This window comes from Dermacentor andersoni, chromosome 4 (assembly GCF_023375885.2).
Source record: "Dermacentor andersoni chromosome 4, qqDerAnde1_hic_scaffold, whole genome shotgun sequence".
In the NCBI taxonomy this organism is placed as follows: Eukaryota; Metazoa; Arthropoda; class Arachnida; order Ixodida; family Ixodidae; genus Dermacentor; species Dermacentor andersoni.
This window is the reverse complement of record NC_092817.1, coordinates 26,048,642-26,074,825: the sequence shown is the minus strand read 5'-3', so window position 1 is coordinate 26,074,825 and position 26,184 is coordinate 26,048,642.

Below are 26,184 nucleotides of genomic sequence, written 5' to 3'. Positions count from 1 at the left end.
GTATACAGAAGTAATGGGTGACTTCAATGTAAAAGCGGGGAAAAAGCAGGCGGGTGAACCGGCAGTTGGCAACTACGGCGTCGATTGTAGAAACGCTACAGGAGAGGTGCTGGGAGAATTCGCAGAAAGGAATAAGCTGAGAATAATGAACACCTTTTTCAGGAAGCGTAGCAACAGAATGTGGACCGGAAAAAGCCCTAATAGTGAAACAAGGGATGAAATTGATTTCATACATTCTGCCGATCCCAGCATAGTGCAGGATGTAAGAGTGACAGGCAGGGTAAAGTGCAGTGATCATAGGTTAGGGAGGGCAAGAATTAACCTCAATTTGAAGAGAGAAGGAGTAAAATTGGTCAAGAAGAAACATGTCAACTTAGATGCAGTAAGGGTAAAATCAGACAAATTTAGGCTGGTACTTGCAAACAAATTTGCACCCTTAGAATAGAGAGATGATGATGATGACATAAAGGTAATGAATGAAACCGTAACGAGGCTGGCTTCAGAGGCAGCAATTGAAGTGGGAGGCGCAAACAAATTTGCACCCTTAGAATAGAGAGATGATGATGATGACATAAAGGTAATGAATGAAACCGTAACGAGGCTGGCTTCAGAGGCAGCAATTGAAGTGGGAGGCAAGGCACCAAGGCAACCAGTAGGCAAGCTCTCCCAAATAACAAAGGACCTAATAAAGAAACGACAAGTAATGGAGGTATCCACCTCAATAGATAAGATAGAATTCGCGGAACTGTCAAAACTGATCAACAAGGCGAAAATAAGTGATATTCAATATTATAACGTGAGAAAGACTGCGGAAGCTGTAAAAAATGGACGCAGCCTGTACTGAGTGAGAAGGAAACTTGGCGTAGGACAAACCAAGATGTATGCACTGAAAGATAAGCAGGGTAATATCATCAGCAATCCCGAAGGTATAATAAATTCAGCGGAAGAATTCTATACTGACCTGTACAGTACCCAGAGAACTCAGAAAAACTCCATTCGAAACGATAATGAACAGGATACAGAAACTCCTCGTATAACTAGAGATGAGGTGAGAAGGGCCTTGCAAGACATGAAACGGGGAAAAGCGACAGGAAAAGATGGAATAACAGTCGATTTAATCAAAGATGGAGGAGACATACTGCTTGAAAAACTGGCGGCTCTCTATACGAAATGTCTATCAACTGCAAGGGCCCCAGAAGAATGGAAGAATAGAAACATTATACTAATCCACAAAAAGGGAGACACTAAAGAACTGAAAATTTATAGGGCTATTAGCTTACTCCCAGTATTATACAAAATATTTACCAAAATAATTTCCAATAGCATAAGGGCAACACTGGACTTTAGTCAACCAAGGGAACGGGAGGGTTTCAGGAAGGGATTTGCTACAGTGAATCACATCCATGCAATTAATCAGGTTATCGAGAAATCCGCAGAATACAATAAGCTTCTCTGTATGGCTTTCATAGATTACGAAAAAGCATTTGATTAAGTAGAGATACCAGCAGTCACAGAGTCATTGCGTAATCAAGGAGTACAGACCGCTTACGTAAATGTCTTGGAAAATATCTACAGAGATTCCACAGCCACCTTAATTCTACACAAGAAAAGTAGGAAGATACCTATAAAGAAAGGAGCCAGACAAGAAAGCAAGATCACGAACTGGCAAGGTTTAGGAGTAAGGATCAACGGCGAATACCTGAGCAATCTTCGGTTTGCTGATGACATTGTTTTATTCAGCAACACTGCAGACGAGTTACAACAAATTATTGAGGACCTTAACAGAGAGAATTTTAAGATTGGGACTGAAGATGATTATGCAGGAGACAAAGTTAATGAGGAATAACAGGGCAAGGGAAAAAGAATTCAGGATCGCCAGTCAGCCTCTAGAGCTTGTGAAGGAGGACGTTTATTTAGGTCAACTAATCACAGGGAACCCTGAGCAAGAAAAGGAAATTCACAGAAGAATAAAAATGGGTTGGATCGCATCCGGCAGACAGCGTGAGCTCCTGGCTGGAAGCTTGCCGTTATCATTGAAAAGGAAAGTATACAATCGGTGCATTTTACTGGTGCTGACATATGGGGCAGAGACTTGGAGACTGACATAGAAACTTGAGAACGTGTTAAGGACTGCGCAAAGAGCGATGGAACGAAGAATGCTAAGCATAACTTAAGAGACAGAAAGAGAGCGGTTTGGATCAGAGAGCAAACGGGCATAGCCGATATTCTAGTTGACATTAAGAGAAACAAATGGCGCTGGGCAGGTCATGTAATGCGTAGAGTAGATAACCGTTGCACCATTAGGGTGACAGAATGGGTACCAACAGAAGGGAAGCGCAGTAGCGGACGACAGAAGACTACTTGGTGCGACGAAATTAGGAAATTTGCGGGTGCTGGTTGGAGTCGGTTGGCGCGAGACAGGGGTAACTGGAGATCGCGGGGAGAGGCCTTCGTCCTGCAGTCGACATAATATAGGATTATTATTATTATTATTAATATTATTATTATTATTATTATTATTATTATTATTATTATTATTATTAAGTTCCTGGACAAGGAAGCTACTACGTATGGTGACTCAAAAAAGCCGGAACAAACTAAATACGTGCAGGAAGTGCTCTACCGTGAACAGCGTTTTCGAGATGGCGAATGGTAGATCGTGGTCGTTTGTCCGCTCATCCATCTGTTCGCTCGGGACTAGATAAAGTTATCAAGAAGCATAAAGTACCATTGCGTTCTGAACAAAAACTCCACCTGGGAATCTTTAGAGCTATTTCAAAAGCAAAATGGCGAGAACATTTGAAAGTTCTTTAACATCTTTGATGTCATTTTAATGCACCTGCAGTGCGGTTCGGGAGCGAAATTCAAGAAGGGAAATCGCATTTTTTTATTTATTCAGCTATAACAACCTTACTTTTTCCTTCAAATATATATATATATATATATATATATATATATATATATATATATATATATATATATATATATATCCCGAGGCTTGAAATATATACTTCACCAGAGAGAGAGAGAGAGAGAAAGAGAAAGAAAACAAGGAGAGTAAAGGTAGGAAGGTCAACAGGGCGAGCCGCTAGTTAGCTCCTACATGAGGTAATGAATAGGGTGTAATAGAAGAAGTAAAAGTGGGAGAATGGACGCTGAGCCCACATCGGCGGATGCACAGTACTATAAATTGTCACTCAGGCTGGTGCAACTTCAGGAACTGCACCAGTAAGCACTGCACAGAGAGGCTTTTGCGCCAGAGTTGGTCTTAATCCGTCCCTCTAACAGCTAGGTCAATCACAGGGGGTTTAGATATGTATCGCCGGTTTCATTAGGGCAATGATTATTTTATAAATATCTGATGCCATTGAAAGAGGACGAGATGTAATCAAAAAATGACAAAATCTTGATGAAACAGAGTAATAATTCAGAAAAGACCATTGTACTTTTAGATTCAGCGCTGGCAGGCGACTATTCTCGCTTTCCTTGCTGTATACTCAAACTTGGCTATTTAAACCGCAACTTGCGCACTTCCCCAACTAACACATTTTCTCTCTCTCTCCCTAGTGTTGTACGTATATGCGACACTCAATCACACACAACTTGAATGTGTCGCGTCCATTTAGGCTACATGCCAAACCCAATATGATTGCTATATTGAATCAAGAATTGAGCAGCCAAAATTTCTTTTGAGGGAGAGCAATTGCAATAAGAAGTTTTATCGTCACCGGAAATCATTATGTTTACATAGATCTACTCCAATTCCATCGCCCCTCTACACTCATGCTATTATTCCTGTAAATAGTTTCATGACACCCATATTCATTCCTATACAACCATAGAACATTTATGCTATCTGCAAGGTGCGAAACAAGCAATCAAGTGCTATACAAGCAATCGGCGAAACTCTCTGGACGCCTTCCTATTCGCAGCGTGTCGATTGCTCTTCAGAAGCGGGTGATCGAAGCCCATTGGAGAGTGCTTCCGTAAACTAGGTCTACTTTGTTTGCGCGGGCGCAATCAGTGCCCGAGTAGGTGTGTACTTTCTGATTAAAAAAGGGACACTGCCAACACGCTATATAGCGTTAGGCGATGAAGTTTTCTGTGTGCACAATAAATACTGCTTGATTCATGGTCATAGCGCACAATAAACTACAGACTAAGTGCTTCTGCGAAAACTGGCATGGCCTCCCCATCGGCTGTGCTAGCTGTACTTTGTCACCACCCACATTTTTGTCGCTTCTTTCGCAGCCCAGTTTTATGCATTTTTTTTCTGTTCTTCGAGCGCGGCAAATATATTGAGCCATATTTCTGTCGCTAAAGTGGTGCGGCTGAAAGTTGAACGCCTTTATCAAATGTGAATTGCACGTTGAAATATTAACGTGCACGTAGCATCTGTCACGCATCCTGGTATGCCTGGTGTATGGGCGAAAACTGAAAAAAATTATAATACTCAGACTAACAAAGATTAGGATATATGATGGTTTTTCAACCCATCATTTGCGGTAGCGGAACTTAGAATATATGTCTTAATCACACTAATCAATAAAAGAATAAATGCAAAACTGTTGCGCGGAAATCTTCAACGTATATTATTAAAGGTTATTTGCTGACATCTGCTAGTTAGTAACGCAAAAGGGAAAAATGAAAGTAACCTTCAGAGGAGCACGAAGTTACACAGGAAACCTATACCAGATGGACGGACGGACGGACGGACGGACGGAAGGATGGACGGATAGATGGACGGATGGATGGATGGATGGATGGATGGATTGACGGATGGATGGATAGATACAACTTTATCGAACGTCCGGCAAGGTTTAATGCGACCCGGGCTTTGGTCTCCCACGGGGGAACGTCAAGGCACTGCCTCAACGCCACCTCACGGGCTTGCTGGACTGCCCAAGTCAGGATGCCGAGGTCTGAGCTACGCAGAGCGGTGGCCCACTTCGACTACACGGTCTCTGGAGCAACTGCCATCCTTCGTATAATTACATTTCACTCCAACAACAACCTATATTGTATTAGCAGAAAACAATCTTCATGGTTAGTTCACATGATTTTACCTGTTTTTGTATTTACCTGTAACCCATTCTCCTCTCTAAAGTTTTCACAGGCCTTGAGCGTATAATAAATGAAATGAAATGATAGGGTAACCGCACCTGAAAGGCGTTGGTCTTGGGTTCAACACACTGATCGCGGCGAATTTTTCTTAAACTACGAAGCCTTCTTTCGGATTTACCCGTATGCGCTTCCTTTGTAGCTTCGTGATACTCTAACGCCGATTACAGTTTTCGGATTTAATGAACTTGGCGGGGCTACCGCTCGATGCGGTAGCTGGGGAACAAGAAGGGAGTAGCTGTAGACGTGCAAGAAGTTGTCACAAGGAGGGAAATAAAATTGAGTATAATCATCTTTTAAACTAACAGTTTTAGGCGACACCTTGTTATTGCAACATCAAAAATAGCCAGATCGCAAGGCTCATCCATATTGTGGACGGCGTGTGCTAGTAACATGCACAAGAAGTACATCTATAATGTGTGTGCCACGTGCGTTATTGTTATCGGTAACACTTATCACCATTGCATTTTTGTACAATGGCTGACCCATAATGCCGCTGGTCATCTGAAATGAACATTGAAATGTCAGTAGGGAATTATAGAGAACAAGCATGTAAGGTAGCAGACACGTGTAAGGTAGCAGAATTGCCGCCAGCCCCTTTATGTGGAGAAGCAAAACTGGATAGAAAAATACAAGTGGGGCTTTTATTTTCTGACCATCAAGCTAGTAGTGCACTGCTATTGCTCCTGAAATAAAAAAAATAAATAAAAAAGAAGCGTGTGCTGAATAACCAATTGTTAATATCATAGCTGACATGTGAACACTTAAAAAATCTGCCGCCATTAATATGTAAATTGGGGTCGTTCTGTTCTATGTCTTTTTATGTTTCTTGTAGTGCGCAATTCATAACCTAAAAAGAAAAGAAAAGTTGGTCACCACGCATGACACTTTGACCATTTTCACAGTACAAGTTTCAAGCATTATACGGGCCATGAATGTGAAACGCTACGAAAAGTCTAGAACCCAAACTCATTTGAACAATAAATTAGAACCGCACTTTGGGCAGCAAACTGCGTGATTTAGCGAACGGGAAATTTTCCAACAGCCCGGTGCAATGAGAATAACTGCGCATATCTTCGGAGGGAGTGTTCGAGAAGAAAAAACAGAAGGTTAAAAGTAAGAAAGGAGAAAATACAGGTAATTTAATTAATCCTCCCTCACTTATTTTCACGCCCGTGGCATTTTATCAGCATTTATGCCGCATTTCATTTTTATTTTATGATTTTCAGCAAGATCACCTCGTATTGCGTATAAGTAAAGAAATCCCATAGGCAAGCGAAGGCGCTGTTCAAGGCTTGTAGAAGACGATCAGCGTCAAAATATCGCTGCGTGCTCAATAGAGGTTGCTATTCGTCAGATGTGCTTTAAAAGTACAATCAGCCGACTTCTCCGCTTTCCTCACATTGAAATGCCTTATTTCTTTCTCTTTCTTAAACAGACAACAGTATGCCAGATTGTTCTGCACTCACTCACTCACTCACTCACTCACTCACTCACTCACTCACTCACTCACTCACTCACTCACTCACTCACTCACTCACTCACTCACTCACTCACTCACTCACTCACTCACTAATCAATCAATCAATCAATCAATCAATCAATCAATCAATCAATCAATCAATCAATAAATCAATCAATCAATCAACTTTTATTGTTTCTGATGTATATAACGACATGTTATTTTATACAGGTAGAACCTGAAAACCCTTTGAAGGGTGGTCGCAGGGGCCAGTTCTTTAACATAGGTGATTACGAGGGAATAACAAGGCAAAAAATACAAATATAATAGTTTCTTTTTTCAAAATGCGCGCAAAACCTTTTACTTTTTGTTAACATGGTTACTATTGTAAGTTAAGTGGATGAAAGCGGACAAGTTGCCTATATACATAAAATGATGTGGATGATGTGATCCTATACGGTAAGGTGTTGCACATTTTCGCGACAATGTATGAAAATGAATGTAATCCATAGTTAGTCCTTATGTAGGGTTTGTATAATGGTAAAGCTGAGGAAAATCCCAGTGAATACGTGGGCGTTTGATATGTTAACATTATTAATGGGCATAGAACAGCGTTATGTAAGATATTGTAAGCAGGTAGTAAAACACGATAATTGACACTAACTGTTATGAGTTCTACGTTTAGTAATCCAAAAGCATATGAAACGGAGTCGGCTTTTTGTAAAAGAAGAATAGCACGTATAGTGCTGCCTCCTGTGCTGCTTAACGGGTTTCAATGTTATCTGGCAGGCTAATCCGTAAATTGCTTTAGCATAAGTAATGTGTGAATATATGGAAGAATACCCACCGTGGTTGCCCAGTGGCTATGGTGTTGGGCTGCTGAGCACGAGGTCGCGGGATCGAATCCCGGCCACGGCGGCTGCATTTCGATGGGGGCGAAATGCGAAAACACCCGTGTACTCAGATTTAGGTGCACGTTAAAGAACCACAGGTGGTCGAAATTTCTGGAGTCCTCCACTACGGTGTGCCTCATAATGAGAAAGTGGTTTTGGCACGTAAAACCCCATAATTTAATTTAATATATGGAAGAATAATATAATGTTAACAATGTCTTTAGCAGGAAAACGTAAACTAACCTTTACAAAAGAGATAATTTCCTGTAAATCTTAAGTTTTGTTTCATGAACATCTGTTTGTCGGGAAAGCATAGCATCCTGGACACCGAGAAATTTTTTATTACTTGCTCTTTTCAATAGTGTCTAATTCATTACAAGTTAGTTATTAGACATAAGCTGAGGCTTTTGGGGGGCAAAGATATTATAGTTACGTTTATCGGCGTTAGCTAGAAGTTTATGTTCATGAAGCCAGAATGATAATTATTTTAAGGCTGTTGCAGCTTTGCCGCATAGTTCGTCTTCGCTTCTCGATGTTATAAGTATGCTAGTATCGTCTGCGTAAAGGATAGATTCTTGAGATATAACGGATGGTAGACAATCAATGTAAGTTAAGAACATAAATGACCCTAGAATTGATCCTTGCAGAAGACCACTATTCACTGTACATCGGGATGACATCGTGGGCATCAGCCCTTCAACAACTGGACGACTGAGTTTAGGAACTCGATAACGCGTCGTTTCCTGCAGAATTTTACGCCTGCTTGAATGTAAGTCTGTTCTGAACTATCGTCCGCATTCCAACGTATATTCTCTTTGGTAAAAAGTGTGAAATTGCTTCGTATGCGATAGCATACACCAAATGCCTCTTCGCATTGCTCAATTAAAGAACTGCGTGTGGAATATCGCGACGCTACAGTTAGCAGGAATTGGTAATACCCTTCAGGTAACCGGTACATTAGGACAAAGTTGCCTGAAGTGTGTTGATTTGTTATTTATTTAATTATTTGTTTTGTAAAGGGATGTATTGAACAGTTAAGCTGGTAGCGTCAAGCGTAACCGAGAAACCAGACAACGCAGAGCAGGAACAGCTGGATGGCCGAGTGGTTCTCTCTCGTGCCAACCACTGGCCATCCGGCTGGCTCAGTGGTTGCACTACAGACATGGAATAGACGATCTGGGTGGCCTTGTTCATCCACTCTTCTTCATCATTACAATTAATTTATTACGTTCGTTACCCCTGTTAACAGCGTCCTAGTGAAGCCTACCATATCGTAAGCATCGTTGTTAGCAGTTTCCTTAATTTATACAGTCATGGTTAGCTTTATGTTGTCAATAGAAATTATCTGGTCAGTTAAGCTGCGCTAAGTTTCTTAGTCATGCCATGTGAAATGATTGATGAAATGAGAGTGTTTGAATCGACAAAGGAAAACGTTTTAAATGAGCAGACGTCGTGTTCCCAACACGTTCAGATATTATTGATGCAGTGAATACAGGCGTGAATATTGGTGAATGCTTGAAACTGGCGGGTTCAGGAAATAACGTGTAAGCTTTTGTGTGCATTAGTATAAAATGGTTCCCAAAATTGGTCTTCCATGTGGACGGTGGAGCGGCGTTGCGGAAATGTTTTCATGTACATCACAGGTGGTCAGCTTTACCAAAGACTTCTCTCGAAAGACTGCGGGCCAAGTACGGCTCCCCTATCCTATCGAAACTGACAGACAAGACGACATGGCCAAGACAACTCGGTCCCCTTCGCTTTGCCTAAACACACTGTTTCATCAAAAATTCTATACCAGCTAACAGCCGAATCACAACATTGAGTTGCTTCTAATGAAGCTTGAACCGTACACCGACATCTGGCTGCAGATCGGTACTCACGATTTAGCAGAAATAATTCGCAAGTCGAGGTTCGTGTGTCGTTGATGGGAGCCGCAGCATTAGATGGCGTTATGATCGACCTGTCAAGTATGAGAAGCGTTCAAGTGGGCGCCCCCATGTCGATATAATTGCCCTCTTCTTTGAAGCAGCGTCACCCTTGTTTTTCCCCGAACTGACACACATGGATGGAGGAAGAGAAAAACCGAAGGGAAGCAGGTCGTCGACGACAGAGCCTGACGAAAGCACTAATATTTCCAAAGGTTCCCCAAGAAGATGTCGATGACTACAAGAGCGCAAGGCGTTATTTAAGGCCATCCTGGCCCCCATGTTAATCAGAACCGCTCGAGATTCGGGAGAGCAACAACCATGCACCAATGAAGTGAAGATATTTTCTATATTTTTTTTCATCATCACGATGCCCGGCTTCGTAGTCGTTTCCCCATTCTTGCGGTGAAGACCCACCTGCTTTTTATGTTTATGCTTTTTTTTTTCATTGAACCAAGCACTCATCTCTATAAGCACGAGCGCAATTTCTTGCTCTTCTTTGATGTCCGCTGATGTCCTGATGGTTCACGTAGCCCCATCAATCCTCTGGCCAGGCCTCCGCATGTGTGACGGGCCGACGTAACCTTGCCGCTCATTGTGATGTGCGCTTCTAAGTTCTCCACACGTGCGTGCGAAGCGCTCGTGTGAACATTGCGCCATCGTCGTTACGCTGCCGGAGGCGATCGGTTTGGCAAAATTGAGGTTGTCAAGTTTTGCGCCGAGTCGGCGCTTCCTCGGCGTTTGTGTGCGTGGGCATGGTGCCTGCGGCACTCTTATGCAAACGAGCTTCTTCTCGTTCTGGGAAAATCAATCATAAATACCTTGCTTTGCGTAATTCGAGGCGACTGCATTTGCATAAACCGGAAGGTGGGGCTAGCAAGCATGTAAGGCGTCAGCTGCTCGTGCCTTGTCCGCAACTAAATTTTTCCTATCTACGACGCGCATTTCCCATAGCTCGTCCTCTTTCTCACATAGAGCACAACTCATAGCAATGAAGCTGACATCTTACTATCTCTCTCTCTCTCTCCCATACCATGTTATACTTAAGTAAAAAAAACAGTAATGCGTTCTTCAAGAAGCACAGGAACAGGAAGTAGATCTGGAAAAGCTATAATGGAGAAACAAGAAATGAAATAGATTTCATACTCTCCGGCGATGCCATGATAGTGCAGGATGTAGAAGAGTTAGCTAGGCTAAAGGGCAGTGACCATCGGTTAGTGAGGTCTAGCACTTCTCCCTATTTGAAGAGAGAAAGAATGAAATTAGTCATGAACAAACGGGCCAACCTACATGCAGTAAGGACGAAAGAAGACAACTTCCTGCTGGTGCTCATCAAAAGATAGGCAGCTTTCTACAAAGAAAATGAAGAGACATAGAGGTAATGAATGAAACCGTAACTAGGCTGACTTCTGAAGCAGGAACTGAAGTGGAAGGTAAGGTACCAAAAAAACCAGTAGACAAGTTCTTCCAAGCAAGCAAGGACCTAATGAAGAAACGACAAAGCGTGAAAGCGTCTAACGCAAGAGATCCGATAGAATTCGCTGCTCTGTCAAAGCCAGTTTTAATGCACAGGTCCGGCGCCTATTAGAAGCAGGTTATCCTAGCATAGCAGTGGCCACTGTGGCTGAACTCCTAAAGAAGTCGGTTTCGAGGGGGATGGAAGTGAGTAAAGAAAGCAGAAATAGCAAAAGAAGAGTACTGGCTATTCTGTAGTTTCATTCAGTATCGCACAGGCTTAAAAAGGTTGCAAGTAGATATGATCTTAATGTTGCTTTCACTGCTCCCAATAAGCTAGGTAAGATATGCGCTGCCGTGCAGAGGAAAAAGGAGCAGGTAAAAGGCAGAAAATGAACAGATATTTGTCCTGTGAAGCACAATAAGAACAACAGTTTTACTGACTGTCGTATGGGTGTGGTTTATAATGTTCCCTTTATCTGTGGTCAGTTATACGTAGGGCAAACGTGGCGGTGTATCAATCAGAGGCTAATTGAACATAAACGGTCATTAACCGGTGGATCGCCTACTAATCTTTCCCTACATTGCCAAGATTGTAACTGCACGCCAGAGTTAGATGAATGCGCGATAATGTACAGGCACAAGAATGAAGATACGCGTCTTGTGGTAGAGGCATGGCATATCTATAATGGTAGAAGTGCGTGCGTGAGTCAGCCTTCGATTACTTTACATAAGGGAGAGATCTAATTATTTTAATTTTTATTTATCAATACTGTAAGCCTTGAAAGGCTCATACAGGAGTAGACATACAAACAGTACTGGCGTAGCGCTTTGTTATACAGGGTGTTTGCAGCAAACTCAAACAAAAAAGCAATGGTTACAATCGACGCGCCATGCCAGCAATAAGTAAATACAAGGAAACAAAAACAACCTATACAGTGCCTGCGCCATGTGAAGTGTAAGAAGCAGTTAATATAGGAAAATGCATTTGGGTGCGCCGTGTAATGTACAAACAGTATCAAGTGTAATGTATATTATCGTGCCATCCTATGGACAAACGTGCGCAAGAACCAAGCGCAGAGAAGTACGAAAGAGCGTACGGACACCGGTGCGTGAAAGAAGTTGAGGCAGAGCAATGCGTCATTGATAATTTTTGAGGAACGCTCAGCCAAGACGTCCATAATGCGGTCATCATTCCGATAATGACTCGAAGTGCAATTCGAGTGTCGATACGATTGAATGCACAGATTGTGAGCAAACGATGTCACTTGGCAGGGAATTTCGTAGATCTATTGTTGAAGGAAAAAATGAGTATTTTAGTGTGCTGCAACGCAAAAAGAATGGTCTAATACATTTATCATGGTTAGTTCGACTGTGGTGACGTCCGGGGGGCACCAAGTAGTCGGATTTTGTTAAGTTTATCAGGTCATGGTAAAGAAGGCAAAGGAACTTCAACCAGGCCAACCTCCTCCGACCAGCAAATGTCGGTGTGCCTGCTTCTGTGCGAAGCGCAGTTACGCTGTCGTACCGTAAATACTTTGTGTATATGAATCGGAGCACCCTGCTTGGGATTTTTTCTAATGCCAAATTTAAATACTTTTTATGCGGGTTCCATACTATGCTGCCGTATTCTGATATCGGCCTAACCAAAGGTTCATAAGCAGTTAATTTCACCGAGGTGGGGGCTGTCGCTAGCTTTATTCGTAAAAATCCGAGTTGTTTGAACACGCGTGCGCAAACATTATTGATACGTACGTCCCATTTCAGCGATCTTGTTATTGTGACACCTAGGTATTTGAGTGAGTCTACTCGTTCCAACGAAGTATTACTTAGTTTATATTTGAAATTTAAGGGCTCTTTCTTACGTGTTAGAGTCATACACCTAGTTTTCTTTGTGTTCATTTGCATGCCCTATTTTCGCACCAGGTAACGATGCTTCGTAGAGACTTATTAAGTTTTGTCTGTTCATCGACTGTTTTAACAGTTGTGTATATGACACAGTCGTCCGCAAAAAGCCTTATTGTAACCCCTGGTTCCATACATGTATACAAGTCGTTAATATATAAAAGAAACAGAGTTGGCCCCAGAACCGATCCCTGTGGCACACCAGAACGATCACCAAGATAGTCCGATTCAGTATTTTTTACGCAAACAAACTGGGACCGATTCGAGAGGTAGGCTTCGATTGATGAAACAGTCTTGGGATTAATACCAATTGATTTGAGTTTGAAGATTAGTAAACTGTGTGGAACGCGGTCGAATGCCTTCGAAAAATCGACAAAAAATGCGTCAGCTTGCAGTCTAGAATTGATTGTTATAGCAAAGTCGTGTATAATGTCTAAAACTTGAGTTACAGTTGAAAGCCCTTGCCTGAAGCCGTGTTGTCTGAAGTATAATAGGTTATTTTCTTCCAGATAAGTTACGATAGCTTTATTTATTATATGTTCCATTAGTTTGCAACATGTGCTAGTTAGGGATATTGGCCTGTATGTGTCAAGAAGCTGCTTGTTCCCACCTTTATGAATTGGCACGACATTTGTGCGCAACCAGTCCGCGGGAAGCACTGCCGTTTCAAGTGATGCACTGAAAATTTTATGCAGGAGGGGGACAACTGACCCGCGTATCGCTTGAGGAAAGTGCTTGATAAATTATCAGGGCCAGGCTATTTTTTAACGTCTATCTGTAGCAGCAAATTCAAAATGCCGGACTCTGTTATCAGGATTTCAGGCATTGCAGAGTCGTACTCTGATAAGGGCATATTAGGGACGTGGGCACGGGAGAATACCGACTGAAAATATGTATTGAAAGAAGCAGCGATGGTACGCGCATCCTCAACCACTATACTGGCAATGTCCAATTTGATTGGAGGACTTTCCGCTTTTGACAGATACCGCCAGAATTTCCGAGGCTGATTTGTCATGAACTCAAGTAAAGTATTAGAAAAAAAGTTATCTCTCGCGCTTCTTAACTTTTCTTTCAGTTCTCGCGAAAGCTGACTAACCATAGTAGGATTATGTTTTTTTCTTGCGCATCCTTTGCACCCTTATTTTGAGGTGTATGATAGCTCTTGTAATCCACGGCGACCTCCGCTTTATTTTTTTTAGCTTGGTAGGAATAAAATTACTTTCACAGTGTAAAATCCCACCTTTTAATTTTAACCATATGTCATTGGCGTCCAACGTACTATCGTCAAAATCATCTTCCATAATTAAAAAAAATCAATGATGCTTTCATCATTAGCCCTTGTGTGATCCTTAACGAAAATTCTGGCGTCAGTACTAGAGGGCCTTGCACCCGTGCCAAGATCGTCAACCGTCAATAAAATAATTTTATGGTCGGATATACTCGGTTCTATGCTAACATCAGGGGTTAAAGATGTGGAAACAAAGACAAGATCTAGCACTGAGCACAATTTCCCTTGAAAGCGTGTTGGTTCATGCACAAGTTTTGCTAGCGAGAAAGTCTGCATGATATCAAAAAAAAAAGTCACAACTTTTGATTTCTTTATTGTCAATTGACAAGAGTCCCAATCAATGCCCCCTAAGTTAAAGTCTCCAGCTAGAATTAATTTCGTTCTTTGGTTGATGTGGTCATATAAGAAGTCGTACAGTTCTACAAGGTAACTGTCCGGAGCGCCTGGTCGTCTGTTAACACCACCTATTAGTAAATTGACATCATTGACCTTTATTTTACACCATGCAGACGCTCTCATGATCAGTAATACCGGTTTTTCGGTGGACAAACAAATGCCGCTTAACAGCAATAGCAACGCCGCCACCACGACCATGCCGATCTGTGCACAGAAATGCATTGGAGGGAGGAACCATCTCAGAATCATGGATATCTGAGTTCAGTGCCTTAACCCTTAATTAAGTGCCTTAACAGCTATCTCTCACGTAGACCGGCACATGTTCCCTACTGACACGTTGTCACACCATTCCAGAGATTGCGCGGATGAGTTTTGTGTCTTCTTTCTTCTTTTCGCCTCGGTGCTCCCTTCAGTTAATAGTCGGCGTTCGTGTTGTCTACTTCTCTTCTCTAGTGTCCTGTCCGTACGCCTCACCTTGTTGCGTAACAATAATAGTCTTCGACAGCGGATTTAAATGCAGAAGCACGATGTCCCAGAATGTTCGACTCTGCATGTACCACTGTAATGGCGAACCACAGAACAGAAGCCTGTACAGGACGCGTAATATGCTTTTCCATAGTAATAAAAAAAAAAGAAGACGAAATGCACGTCACGCGATTGGAAAATGAAATGGGGGCCTTGTACTAAGTTTCCAATGGCATTTCTGCGTTTTACAAAGTTTCATTTCTTGTTTAGTGCGTGCATCGTGATCATGCAAATTTGTTAAGGTTTTCGGTTGCAAGCAATCAAAAGAAACAAAAAAAGAGAAAACCAAATAGCTTGGTCACAGTTACCACCCCAAACCCCGCCAGCTGCTTGGTGCATTCTCCGTAGTGGCAGGGATCATTATTGGGAATGAAAAAAATGCTCCGACACAAAAAAACCATACTTGAAGAGGGAGACCAAAAATGAAAAAAAGAAAAACGAGCTAAGTAATTTTATTGCCAGGATAAATAACATTACAAGCATAAACTGAAGCTAACTGTGAATTGCGAAAATCACTGGATATCCGCTCCCGCACTGCAAACTCGAACGCGCGCAGGCGGCCGCGTTTCGAATGCTACAAACGGACTCGTATCCGTCACGAGGCCTACTGAGTCACTATAACTCGGACATCCCGGCAAATTGCCCAGACTGCCAAGAACTTTATTGCTCACTCTCGCACATGCTATGGCAATGTACCGCGTTACCAAAGGACCCTCTCTCTAGTGAGCCCGAATGGGAAGAAGCCCTCAAAAGCCCGGACCTCAAACTCCAGCTCAAGGCCGTCCAGAGGGCCCAAGAACTGGCGGAGCGTCACCACGTTCCCGTCCCGACTTGGGCGTCGCCTACGGTTTCGGCCCGAGGAGCTCCCCGTATGGGATCTCTAACGGCTTAAAACTCCTCAGGACCTCACTGAAGTTCTTGACTGACTGACTGACTGACTGGATTCCTTTGTTCCATTAACCCGCGCAGTAACTTCTTTGCAGATTCTCCAGCGTGCTCCAATTTGCTCTTCGGACAATATCAGCAAAGCGCGTAAAGGATTTTATTCCGCGAATTCCAATATGTATGCAAAGGAATAAGGCGGGCTATTTTTCCTTCATTCCGAGTCAGCGAATCTCTCGCTGTTCTTTATGCCTTCAGTTAGTCGTCTTTTACGCACATATAATATACGTAAATTCTAGTGAACAGAATCAACCACTTCTGTTTAATTAACTGGCGAATGCGATCTCACAGCCGCAAAAAAGAAGTGCAGGAGATGCTGGTAGAAAACAAACAAGAAACAATGAGTCTTATACTGGTTGCCGAGTTTCGTACTTTGTTTTAACTGTACTTAGGATTGCAAACATCCTTTGCTCAATAAATAGCTGCGCCAGAAGCCAGCCGTCCCTATGACAGAATCTGGCAGGAGAAGCTCTAGGTGAAGCCCGCATACGTTGGGCTTTCACAAGGATGCAGATGCGACGTTGTAAGCGTCTTTTTTTGGGAAAACTTTTTAATTTACTGCGTTCGTATTATACTTATGACTTACGAATACTGGCACTCAAAGACTGTTTCCGAAGTCCGTACCCGGCCAAAGAGCCAGTTTGAACCGCGGGTACTGCTCGTAGATAGAATGCCAGCAACTTGAAATAAATAAAAATGAAGAACAGGTGAAACAGGAAGTTGAAAACACGGGAAAGGAAGAATGAGTGAGATAGCGAAAGCAATGGAACATATAAGAGGAGTTCCGGAAACAAGAAAGTCCGCAAGCAAGGCACCTCTGCTGTGATGCGCTTTCGGACTGCGCACACCGGCTGTCGCGAATCGCCTTTCCAAGCAAACTGGCCTGATTTGTTGGGGAGGATTTATGCGCACGCCTCGTTCACCGTCGTCTGCTTCAGGGCTCATCAGGGTTGTGGAGCTGAGCACAGATCGTAAACGACGGCAGCTCAGCCTGTAAGCTTCGAACCGAATGTTGTTGGATAGAGAAGGCAGCGGAGGAGAGATGCGATGACCATCGGTGGTACCATAAACCAGGCCTCGAGCAACAAGAGTGGTGTCACCCGGTTTTCATTGTATTGGTATTTCTTTCCAGCCGAGCTGTCTCTGGGTAATATAAAGACACTGAAAGAAGAGAGAACTGGAAGGGCGACAATAAGGTGCAGCTAACAGCGAGGGCAAAAAGCAACGCCGTCATTTAGCCCAACCTGGCCCCACAGGCCTCAGCCCTGGCCAGGAAAAACAAGCGGCCGTAAAGGCGAAGCTCAAGCAAAGAAGCAACAACAAAGTAAGAGAATGGGCAGTGCTACGCTATACCTGCCCCGCAGAAGTTCCACAACAGAGGCTGTTCATTTTCGATAACACAAGTCAGGTTTCAGGGTCTGGAAGTTGCATTCTGAACATAGAAAGTGACGTAAAAGTTACTGAAGTCACTGGCTCCTATTATTCTACGTTCCATTTTTCTTTGTTACGCATAGCAAAGGCAGGCAAATATTGTACCTTCCGTTTCTTCCTTGTGTTAGAATGAAGTTTACCAACCTTCTAGAAAAACACCTCCGAAGATGAACGCAGCATTACCGACACATTTGTTGATTTTGTTGCATAACCACCACCTGCCACCTGTTCAAGCTTTTCGCTGGCAAGACCTGGGGAATGTCGCCAAGTGCCATGTTACAACTGTACAGGGTGCTTTTTCTAGGATTTCTGCGCTACAGCTTGCCAGCAATAACCAACACAGGTAAAACGAATCTACGCACAATACAAAGTCTTCAGGCTCAAGCGCTCCGGATCTGTATAGACCTGCCTGAGAGTGCTTCAACAGTGGCTACGATAGCAATCGCTAGAGACAACCTTGTCAAGACCCACATTGCAGTTGAAGTGCTCAGGACCCATATAAGGCATCTAGCAAGGACTCCTCGTCACCACTTAGCCTCTCTACCAGCGGACAGACCACACACATCTTTCAGCCAAACGATAACCGCATATGATGAATCATTGCTAGCTTGTTTCACTCCGGTTGCGAGACCTTCGATTCCTCCATGGTGCCTCGCTCAGCCAAAGATCAACCTCACCATACCTGGCATCTCGAAAAAAGCTGATCTATCATCCCCAGCCCTTAAACAGCTCACGCTATTATATTTGTTCGAGAACTACCGTGACTCTACGCATATATACACTGATGGATCTGTCCTTCCAAACAGCTCCGCGGCGGCAATCGTCATACCAGCGAAAGCTACAACAATCAAACTTAAGACAGCCCACGCGACAACATCGATGGCAGCAGAGCTCGCAGCGCTCTTTACTGCCCTTCATCACATTGGTGATGAACCGCCACACAAGTGGACGGTATTCTGCGATTCGAAGGCGGCACTGCCGTCCCTACTGTCACCTTTACGATGCGTACCGCACGAACAAATAATATTTCATATTACGCAGAAGTTACACCGTATAAGGGATGCAGGCCATGAAATAACATTCCAGTGGCTTCCAAGTCACTGCGGCATTATTTGGCAATGAACGGGCGGATCAAACTGCCCGCTCAGCCCATACTGAGGAGCACCACGTCCCAATTCCACTCTCTAGAACTGACGCAGCACGGAAGCTCCACCTGCTTGCTCAGCAGTGCACCGCGTCGCAATGGAATGAGCCACATTTAAGAAATGCACGACTGTACTCACTTGATCCAACATTAAGTCTTCGAGCGCCATCACAGCTTCGCCGTGGAGACGCCACGCTTTTATATCAACTGTGGTTGGGCGTTTCCTTCCCCAAAGCCTATGCATTCCGCATAGGCATGACCGACACCGCAACCTGTGACCACTGCGGCCATGAAGAATCGATTGAACATATTTTGTGCGCCTGCCCGCAGTACAGTCCACAGAGGGAATGCCTTCGCCACGAACTTGACCAGCTGGACGACGAACCGCTATCGGAAAAAAGAATTTTACACTGTCGAAAGGACCTACCGTCACAAAAGAAGGCCGTGCAAGCACTATTGCGCTTTTTTGCGATCTACCGGCCTTAGTGAACGTCTTTAACTGGAACGCCTCTTGTGTGTGTGTGCCTCCGTGTGTGCGTGTTTGTTTAACGTTTTCCTCGCTGTCCTCTTTCTAACCCCTATCTCCCATCCCCAGTGTAGGGTAGCAAAGTGGAGGCTGATATCTGGTTAACCTCCCTGTCTTTCCTCTTTATCTCTCTCTTTCTCTTGTTGCAAGCACATGTGAAATGGCGTGTCTTAAATAAAGCTCAGTATCATACAAGAGCTTGTTAAGCAGTGCACTTGAGAACTTGACTTATCAGGGTAGGACGATTTACTTTATCGGCAATAGAAGCCCAATATGTTTCTTTCTAAACAGAAGGGGGGGGGGGGGGTATTGAGCGAGAGGGGCAGGAAAGAAGGGAAGTAACCAGGTAAAGTCAGTTTAATCAGTGTCCTGTAATTAGGCAGCAGCTCTCTGTGAAGTCATACGAGACAGTGGCGGCCTTTCGATAGCTAATTAGGGAGGGGCGAAGCTGCATTTCCTTTTTACTCTTGTTGTTTTGATAAGCCGTAGATTCCTTTCTACTTAGGGTTATTGCAATTTTATTAGCTAAGTTCTTTTCCTGATTCAAAAATGTTAAGCTTTGCAGAGATCGAAGTTCGTTGAGGGAAAGGCTGGTTGTGACCGCTTCCGATAGGACTCAGTTTTGCACAGAGGAATTACGTTTGGACAATGAAGAAATATGCAACAAAAAGAGATCGATGTTTTACAAGTACCTGACTGGGCGTAATGAATTATTTTATTCGCAGGAACCACCCTGCGAGTAAAAACAGGGAGGGTAACGAGGGGTAGAGTTATGGATGGTTACGAGCCATGGAGTACGGAAACACAAAGGTCGTGCAGTACGCATGTTCAGCGGTAGTAGGCAGCGTTCTGGGTCTACAGTGTAGATCCTTCAGCCACCGGAACTGGAGTGGCGTGGCTTTAATCTGCTACTTGAAGTTTATTTGAAAGCACTGGCCTAAAGTCTTCCCTTCTCATAGAGAACAACCCTCCTGTCTCTTTGCGCCCTCACTTGCCTGTCCTCACTAAAGCACATGATAATGGCAGCCTAAGAAGCTCTCGGCTACTCCGCAAAATGTGATAAGACGCACTGGGAACGATGGCCAACTGTTTGGAAGCACTGGGTAAGCACACTCCGTAATATTTACTTTACCACAAAAGGTAGCGCGCCTGCATTGCTGCTGATCTATTTTCGAAGCCATCACAGCAGAGAACTATGAAGGCAGTGCTAGAGTTCAAGTTTAAGGACAGCAGATCTGCAGAAGCTGCAACAGCCTGTATTGGTGTTTGTTGAGCTGCAAGTGATCCTGTGTTGTGATAGTATTCGGTGGTAGTTATTGGCTGCATTGCTTCTGTGCTTCTGTACTAAAGATGAAGAGACTGGTAATTAAAGCACTGACCTGTGAGGGCTGATTTTGTCACCCCACTTTTAACCGTCTCTTCTTGTTTGATGTTCTTTATTGCACATAGGTGGAAATATTTTTAGAGAGCTCTTAGGCACACGTTTCTGCATGCGGCTAGCATCGTCGTCGGCGTCGTCTTCTTCCCTCGGCTTCCTTGTAACAAAGCGAACGAGCAGAGCGGGAGATGAAAGAGCAAACGTGGAGCGCGGATTAAAAGCGGCAATGGCGCAGAGAGGACGAGGAGGTAAGCGGAGGAGGATGGTGCAGCGAAACCATGAGGCGCAAAGCGGCGAAAGTGGGTGTGGCGAAAGCTGGAGAAGAAAAGCGTAGTGCCGCGCAAGACAAGCTTTGCAACGACGATTGTACCAGAGTAGCGTGCGTCGTCTGTTCCCCGATGACGCCACCGATACCATACATGGAAACAAAGCGCCGCATGAGCGGAGGTCTGTCGGGGGCGGTTGCCGTGAATCGCACCAACGCGTCAACCACGGGCTGCCTCTCGCGACCTAGGCAATAGCGCCAAACTTTGCTCTGTTTGCAACGTGCCGCACGACACAGATTGTCCGCGCCAGCCAATGTATTGCGAAATAAAAACACATTCCACTTTCGCTCAAATTTCGCATTAGGCAGTATTGTAATCGTCGGTGATATTTTTAGTTTTTTTACCTTGTATATTTAATCGGTAGATGTTTTTAATAAACCTTCAGTTGAAGGACAGCGCTTGATCCCCACTTTTTTTTCCTTGTGCGCGTCTTCTTACGATGTAAATCACGAATCAGTTTTAACCCGTCCAGCATTCCATTCCTATTTGGCACATGCCAATTATGGAGGATTGTCAAAGAATAGGAACATACCAAGTCGCACATACCAAATGGCGCAGGAATGGAATAGATCGGAATAACAAGAATAAGAAAATCATTGATGCTTTTGAATATGATTGGATATAAATGTGCTACTATGCTTTTATTTGTAGTGGGCGTCCATTTTTAATTACTGTTGTACTATATTATGTTCCCGGTGACAGATGTACTTCTCTGTGTTTAGTGTTGACCTGTTTATTCATATTTCGGTAATATTTAGTATCGTATATGTATTTTTGTACTAAGTGTCCCTTTACAATTACCAATGGATATGCATTTCTTATGTTGAAATCTTCCCGTAGGCCTACAGCTGTAAAAATATTGTCGTTTTTTTAACCTTCACTTTTCAATAACTGTTTGAGTAAAGCAGAATTGTAATTACCATTGTGTGAAGACAGTTGTCTGAACGGTATGTGGAAGCAGGGACCTTTGTCAGACATGCACGCCTTTAGCTCTCGCTTCCCCTTTAAACTTTTAAGGAAGTAATAAGCTAAAAGAAATCTTATGCGCTATTAAGATGTATTTCTCTATTTGATATACGTATGAGCTGACAATATATGTGCACGTTTTACATTGTCATTTATAATGTCATTAGATGGAACGGAGGTGCGTACACAGGCTTTACTATGTCGGTCAGGACTGCGTGCTACATGCATAACTTAGAACTATAGTGAGAAGCCAACAAAGACGACAAGGAAAACATAGGGGAAATTACTTGTATTTAGCAATTTAATTAAAGAAATGATAAATTAATTGCAATGAAAGTGGATGAAAAAACAACCTGCCGCACGTGGAGAACGATCCCACGTCTTCGCATTGCGCGTGCGATGCTCTAACCCCGTTATGTTAACGAGGGTCTCGATTCCGGCAAAACTGATGCCTTCACGTAGCATGTGCGGGTTTATTGACCAGTTGCCTTCACCCAATGAGATCACGTGCTCGTGACGCCTGCGACAGAAAGAATGTTCCACTTCCGCCGCCAAGGTTGGTGAGTGGCGGCGCTGGCTAACACTCCCAAGGTGAGTTCTAGTAGTAACACACTAATACCCAGGAAAGTGGATGGGGAAACCGTGCCGCGGTAGCTCAATTGGTTAGAGCATCGCATGCGCAATGCGAAGTCGTAGGATCGTTCCGCACCTGCGGCAAGTTGTCTTTTCATCCACTTTCATTGCAATTAATTTATTATTTCTTGAATTCAATTGCTAAGTACAAGTAATTTCCCCTATGTTTTCCTGGTGTCCTTGTTTGTTGGCTTCTCATGATATAATTAATAAGGAATCGAGCTCCGCGGTTAACCCCTTTTCTTCTTGTTCTTACTCAGAAGTACACACTAATCAAGCACACCCGCGCCAAGAGGCAAATGAAGATTCGTTTTACTGTGTAATCTTGTAAGTACACCCACATTAATCGTGCAAGAGATACTCCATGCTCCTGGGATTCGGTCTATGGCATAATGCGGTTTATAGGGGGTCAAGTCGTAGAGAATCATAACATGTTTGCAGGGTTTCCTTATCACCGCCAGCTTCTTCCTAATGGAATTTGACGAAGAATATGCAACATGGCTTGGAGTGGCTGATTAGAATCCGCTACAACTCAGAGCTTCGGCTAAAGGCAGCGAAAATGAGCATTCACATAAGTACACAAAGGCAAATCCCAGAATGCCAATAGAGAATTGCATGCCATGTGCTACTGATGCTTCCCAAGTCGACGAGGCATGTACTTTATGCTTCGCAACATTGTCTTTCCACGAGATAGAGTACGATTATTCAAATTAGGCTGTTAGACGAGCATTCGCCGTATTTTTCAGAACTGAAGCGCGGCTATGCGGTATTGCACGATATAGTTGAAAAGCGTGCTTCACACATGGCCGTAAATTACTTTTAAAGGAAGGAAGGAAAAAGTGGAGAAGGAAGGCAGGGAGGTTAACCAGTTTTGCCTAACCGGTTGGCTACCCTACACATGGGAGGGGGATGGGGGGGATGAAAGATGGGGAGAAGAGATAGAGGGCACATAACACGGTACACACATCGTTGAAATTACTTTTAAAGGTCACGCTCTTGTTACGCACTCTAAGCGGCATTGTTTTTTGGAAAGTCTTTTTGAAGACAATCTCTTCCTTGCCGAGTTACTGCCACTTTTCCGTATCACGTATGTTGTTTCTGACGTTTGTTTCTAGCCTGTTTCGTGGGCCAAGACCGGAGATTGTGCAGTCTACATATAAGTGCCACTGCGGCAGCTGGGTATGTGCCCTTAGGGCTACCGAGTATGCGTCACTGGTCATGTGCCGGTTTTCAGTGAACCTCTTTGGCTCCAACTTGTGTAAGTGCTGCTAGGTACGTGCCGTTGGGTGTGTGCCTCTGGGTATGTGATGACTATCACGATGAACACTGTAGCGCGTTTTAACGAAGAACAGTAAACTTTTTCTTGTGGGCTAACTTGGGTGCCCGAAAACTATTGGTTAAACACACTTTGCAAGAAGAATCAACCGGATCCTCCACAAACGACGAACGCTTCCTCTCGCAGAACGCACATTTCTCGCGCCCCGGAGTCCCGGAGACACGCCGTAGTTTCTCGTAGGGTGAGGGACTCGGACGCCGTCTGGTGCGCGTGTACGACCGACGCGCTGTCTCACGATGCGCGATGAGTCGCCGGCGATTTTCTAATGCGATGCGATGAGGCGCTCGGAAGGGTAGCTCGGTAGCGTGTTCGCCACTTGCAATTTGGAGAGTCCCCCGAGACAATATTATTGATGGAGATGAGTGTGGCGATAAGGCCTACGATGAGGATGATCAGAATTGATGAAAAACGTTGAAAGGGGATTCAACCTCTAGTTGAAGCCGATACACGTCACTCCAGCGTGCGGCTTTCACAGTAAATTATGCCATTCATTCACTACCCCCCCCGTTTTATGGTATTGTGCTGGAAAGTTGTGTGGGTTTGTGTCAAAAAATTTATTTTCACGGTAGAGTACTTTCTTTTTATTTTCTACAATCAAGCTTACCACAGTATCTGGCAACTTAATGACACTACGTGGTGTCTGGTGGTACAATGGCCAAAGCTGACAATAAAGCTTGTGCAGCCTTTCGAACGTATATATTCAACACCTAACCACCATGAGAGCACGAGTGGAGCGTCGTCACGAGTGGAGCGGCCACGTATTCAGCATGGCGATCAGTTATATTCTCTTATTGAAATGAAAATAAAAGCAAGCGATGCAGTCACGCCGTAATGGTGATGGCTACTCCTTTTAGCATAGCAGCAGCAACAATGTAAAAGATATATGTAGTAAGAAAATGAAAAGAAACCACGTCATGGGGTCATAAATAAAAGCTGGGAATACTATACACCCACGAACATACAGATATAACAGGCAAAGGCAAGTCGCACCATAATGGGTTTGTAAACAAAGTAAACAAACACTCACAAGTGGCCGTGATGTAGACTGTGATGAGCATATAAACAGATGAGAATACACAGAATACAAAAGAGTATAACATAATATACAAGCCATAATAATTACAAATAACAGAAGCAAGTCGTAGTTACATCATGTGACTATTCAGTGCGATATCCAGTACTTGTTAAGGTTAACTGTGCCTTCGTAAAAATTCTCAAGTATGTTCAACGCTTTTCGCTGTGCTATCTTCAATGGCCATGGGCCCAGCAATCTTGCGAGTGAGAAAGGTCGGTGAAGATCAATGTAGTGAAGCTCTTGTTCTAACTGCCGTCTTTGCATCGCGTACAAGTTGCCACCAAGGAGTAGATGGTGAACATTCTCATCTTCGTTGACACAGGACTAAGAAGGGAAAGAAGCCCATTTTATGCGATATGGAAAATGTTTGGTGTATGCTGTCCCAAGGCGCAGTGGATTAATTAGTGCCTCGTGACTTTTCGAAATTTCTTCATAAATTGGTATTTGAGTTGAGGGTCCCCTTCGTAAAGAATCAATTCTTAGTATTCTCCTTGAATCAGGTTGACGTACACAAAGTCATTGTTTAGTAATCTTAATATGCCTAAGTACTCTCATTATGCGTTGCGTGTCCATTGGTGATAAATGAATGAATGGATTGAATTTCATCATGTTTGTGCACCGATTTTGCCAACTAGCCCGCTAGTTCATTGCCTGCAGTATTAGCATGTCCTGGGACTCATTGTAATATCACTTCATGCTTTGTTTCACTAGCCTGAGTTAGACTGCTCAGTACTGCGTATGTTATTCATGCGTGCGGCTGGCTGTCATCAATATTTTCAAGACATGCTCAAGCCGATAAGGAATCCGCACAAATTACCAACTTTTTTTGGTGCCTCATATATTTTGATAAAATTCCCATTAATTCCGCTATTGTGGTGACAACGTTTGTCTGAGTCAACAAGCGTACTCTACCTATAAGTACAGTATAACTTAAGCTGCAGTCGCACTTACTTTGTTTACAGAACCGTCCGTGTAGCGATGAACAGATTTCCGATTGCTGAGCCATCAGTTGATAATTTTAACCTCAGAAAAACGCACGGTTCTGTTACTTATTATGCGTATGCTGATAGACCAGTATTACCCACACTCCACAGCCAGTAGCTTTGCGTGGTGTAGACGGATGTTTTGTAACACGACGTTATTGTACATTAACTCAGCAAGAAGACTAGGAAGTCAGTATCATGTGATCCGAAAATACTGACTCAAACCATGGATAGGTCATGACTATCTCAAGCCTAGCAGTGCACATGTATAGGTGTCTGGCGTGAGATAAAAACGTGCCATGGCATCAATACGCCCGTATAGTCAGGTGAACATCAGAAACATTCTGTAAAAAAAAAAAGATAATTCTTTCCATATCATCCTGTCGTAAGCCTCAGTGCCCGACGGCTGTGCCAATCGCGTGAGGCGAAACTAAACGCAAACTGAACGCACGTTTCCAACAACGACCTCCGATA